This window comes from Echinops telfairi, unplaced genomic scaffold, assembly GCF_000313985.2.
Source record: "Echinops telfairi isolate 266 unplaced genomic scaffold, ASM31398v2 ScPeMD7_7470;HRSCAF=8508, whole genome shotgun sequence".
Lineage (NCBI taxonomy): Eukaryota > Metazoa > Chordata > Mammalia > Afrosoricida > Tenrecidae > Echinops > Echinops telfairi.
In genome coordinates this window covers 24726-29216 of record NW_022111374.1, presented here as the reverse complement: position 1 = coordinate 29216, position 4491 = coordinate 24726, and positions in this window count along the sequence as shown.

The window sequence follows — 4491 nt, the reverse complement described above, 5'->3', positions numbered from 1 at the left end:
CCCCCACCCCGAAACAGAAGCCAAGCCCCCCTTCAGTAATAACGCCTGTCCCCCATTGCACCCCCATCCCAGCCCTCCCTCCTACAGCCCCTGGGAACCAGTAACGGACTTTGGTCTCTGCACAGGTACTCATTCCCCCCTTCTCTGCAGTGTGGGGAGATCCAACAGCCCCCTCTCGCACCCCCGCAGGCACGGGCACGTTCGGGCGCGTGCTGCTGGTCCAGAAGAAGACGTCCAAGCAATACTTCGCACTGAAGGTCATGAGCATCCCTGAGGTCATCCGGCTGAAGCAGGGACAGCACGTGCACAACGAGAAATCGGTGCTCTCGGAAGTCAGCCACCCCTTCCTCATCCAGCTGTGAGTGTACCGCCCGGGCCCCTCCTCCCGGGGCGCAGGGCCCAGGGCGTGCCCGTGGGGGGCCTAACCCGGCCCTCCACCATCCCAACCCGCTGCCCGAGGGAGAGCCAGCCCTGGGAGGCTCCAGCAGAGACGGTGCGGGCAGCCAAGGAGGGCGCTTGGTGTGAGGGTGCCCTGGGGGTCTCGGAGGAAACCCTGGCTGTCTGCCCCCAGAGGGGTTCTGCAGGACCAGGAGTGGGCATCAGCCCCCACTTTCACCTGGTCCATGACGGCCCTCCCCACCTGCCCCAGGTGTGAGCTTGTTTGGGGCCGGGGTCTCTTTGTTATGTTAGTGAAATCTCTTCCCCTGTTCAGGGCCTTAGAAACAATCCCTTTGTGGGCCCTCACAAGGGCAGACAGACACACACACACACACACACACACACACACACACTGTTTATAGAACCAGATTTTTCAGGTCTTTACCCCACAAACAAACCAAAAAAACCCCCAAACATTACTGCCATGGAGTCAATACCAATTCACAGCTACCCTACAGGACAGGGTGGAGCTGCCCCTGTGGGTTTCCCAGGCTGCCAGTTTTTTTAAAACAGTTTTAGTAACACTTCATCCACATGTCTTACAACTCAATAATTCCGCCCTATCGACAGCTGTCACCAGAGTCAATTTTAGAGCATCTTCTTCCTTGTCCTCGATGTCCAAGGAGACTGTGAGTCTTTGCGGGAGTGGGAAGACCCGTGTTTCTCCCTCGCAGCGGCTGGTGGTTTCAAACTGCCGACCTCGTAGTTGGCAGCTGAGCAAGTAGCCCAGGACACCAGCAGGGCCAGGGGACTCTGCCCCATAGGGCTGTTATAACTCGGTGTGGACTAGGGGCAGTCTGCCTTGTCCGATAGGGTTGTTGGGAGCCATGGGTCAGAGGTGGACTTCTCGAGGCTGCGGCTGGCCCAGATCCTGGAAACTAGGGCAGCCCCTGATGGTCCTTTGGCTCACCAGGTCCTCAGTGAGGGCTGTTAAAGGGGAACGAGCCGTCTCGGCTTTCTGAGCCACGGGAACAAGAATGAAACCAGGGTGTGTTTCAGGAGTCCTGCCAGCCAACTTTCCACCACCAGGACCCAGGTGCCTCTCTGTAGGTGATCTGTGTGCACACAGCAAACCCAAACCGACACTCCAAGCCACCGACTCACAGCGACCCTGCAGGACAGGGCGGACCTGCCCCTGGGGGTCTCCCAGGCGGTCAGTCTGTATAGGAGCAGACAGTCTGGTCTTTCTCCCGAGGATCGGCTGGTGGTTTCAAACTGCTGACCTTGTGGTGAGCAGCCCGACACATCACCCACTACACCACCAGGGCTCCTTCTGTCTGCACGCGCCAGGTATAAACACAGCCCGGGCTGCAGCGAGCCACTGGCCCTGACCTCTGCATCGAGCAGGGGCGGGCCTTCCGCAGTGACCAGAAGCTTAGGTCCTATTCTGCTGAATCGCTCAGTCATTTGGCAGCAGGTGGGGGGCCGCGAGCTTGTTCAAAAACCACCTCCGGTGATTGTGATTGCTCCCTGGGTGACTCCGCATATAGGGTTACAGTCTCAGAAACCCATGGGGGGAGTTCCACTCTCTGTTCCAGGGTCACCGGGAGTCGGCATTGACTGGCAATGAGTGAGGCAGTGGAGTGTTTACACACCATGCCGCTCCCCACAAGGTCAGCAGTTCGAAACCACCAGCCGCTCCGAGGGAGAAAGACGAGGTTGTGCAGACTGACCCCAGGGGTCGTGGTTCCAGTCTGCCCTGCGTGGCGGCAGTGGGTGTGTTGAGCGTGCACCCGCTGTTTCATGGGGGGTCTTGGACAGGAGAGCTGCTGGGGCCCTAGGAGAGTCACACAGGAACACCCGCGGCGGGCCCTCACCTTGGTCTTGGTGGACGGGACATGCGGTTCCCATGATACGCGGCTCTGCCGCTGCAGCTTCTTGGAGCAGGAGGAGACGCTGGCCGCTCCGAGAGCTGCGTGTGCATGCGTGTGCATGCGTGTGCATGCGTGTGCATGCGTGTGCGCCCGAGTTCAGCTCGTGCTTCTTGGGGAGTGTGGGGTCCAACACGGAGCCCACGGAGCTGGGGCTCAGGCAGGGGGCCGGGTGGCTTCAGGAGGGACAGAGGTTAGCTGAGTGCCTCTGGTGTGGCTCGATGGGAGGTGGTCGTAGGGATGGGAACGGGTGTGTGGGGACAGGTGGAGTTGGAAGGCTCCAGAGCCCTGCCAGGTGGGGCCTGGGGCGTGCATTTGAAGGAGAGCTGGCCCTCCTCAGCCTGGCGTGCCGCATGGACTTGAAGCCTCTCCCTGGGAGGAACACGTGTCCCACCGGGCTTGGTTGCACGTGGCTGTGAGGCTGGAAGCCGTGCCCGTTGGGGCGCAAGCGCCCGCAGGGTCCCCCACAGCGAGGGGCTTTCCGCCCAGCTTCCAGGCAGAAAGAGACATCGGGGAGTGTCCCCTGTCTCAAGTCCCACCGGGAGACTCACAGCGACGGTATGGGACAGAGGGAGCTGTCCCCGTGGGGGGGGGGGGGAGGCCAGCCCCCCACAACTAATCGCGGGCTCGATAGGCGCAACTGTACGGTTAAAAATATATATCGATTATAATAAAGTCATAGAGAATATAAGAGAGATGGGAGAGAGTCAAATAAAGGAGGCAGACACATCTCATGGTGGCATGCTCACCTCAGCCCTGCTAGGTGGTCCACGTGGAGATGGGAGACCACCAAGAGGGCAGGACAGAGGGGCAGGGGAAGGAGGACAAGGGGAAGGGGACCAGGGGAGAGGAAGGGGGAGCCCAGAGAGAGAGAGAGAGAGGAGAGCAGGCTCTTTATTGCTAACCAAGGCTTATATCTTTGGGGACATGCAAGCCCTCTAATGCCAGGTAAAGACATGTCACAGGGGTTGTACTATAGGTGATACAGTAATGGGAGGGGGACAACCTAGGGGTACACATGCTGTAGGAAGAGGAGGGATTAAGGGTCTACATGTGACAAGACGGGCAGATCTTGCTTTTGGATGTCACTGAGCCGGTTTGACCTGTTCTCTGGCTCACTATTATCAGCAGGGTGCAACCCCCCACTACTGGGACCAGACTGATGACCTCAAGCCTTTAGGGAGAAGTAGCCCATTGTCCTTAACAGCAGGGTGAGGGCCCGCCTTGTGTTGGGACCAGACAGTCTGAAGGCTGAGTGTATCTGACCGCCCTCCACATGCTGCAAACAGCCTCTGATGTTTGGCATGTCTTTGGGGGAGACTACGCTGGGAGACAGTCTTTTTATAATCCCACCCCTGTGGGTTTGCCAGGCTGTCCGTCTTGGTGGTTTTCAATTGCCATCGGTCAGTTCCGGCCCACAGCGACCCCCTGCACAATAAAACACAACACCGCCCCCATGTGTGAGCCCACGGCTACAGCCAGTGTCCGTCCATCTCGTCCAGGGCCTTCCTGTCTGTCGCTGCCCTTCGCTTTTCCCCGCGCAGTGTCCTTCTCTGGGGACTGGTCTTTCTTGCTCACAGCATGGTCAGCAGTTCGAAACCACCTTGGGACAAAGATGGGGTGAGAGTGTAACTTCTGGAAACCGACTGGGGCAGTTCTACCCTGTCCTGTAGAGTCGTTGGGATTGAGACTCGGTGGCAGTGAGAGAGGACTTTGGAAATACACATGCACACACATGTACACACATGTATAAACTCAATTACATATCCCACATATAATAACTGCATTTCTTTCTGCAGAAACCCAGTTTTTCCTATAAACACAAGAGCTCATTGCAGCGATCGGCTCGTGACTCAGCGACCCTGGGGGATAGGGTCAAGTGGCCCCCGTGGGTTTTGCGAGAGAGGCAGCCTCTTCTTTCTCCCCTGGGGCGGCTGGTGGTCTCGAACCGCTGACCTTGCGGTGAGCGGCCCAGCGCCTCACTCACCGCGCCACCAGGGCCCGCGGGGCAGGTTAGGGTGAGTGCACGCCAACGGCCCAGCCGTCGATGACAAACCGAGGGGTGGGCGCTTCGAGCCCCTCGCCAGCCAGCAGACCTGCAGAAGAGGCCTGGCCCCGCCCTCCCGCCGGGGTGGGTGCGCACGCAAGCTCGGGTCTCTTGCCGCGCATGCGCACGCACGTC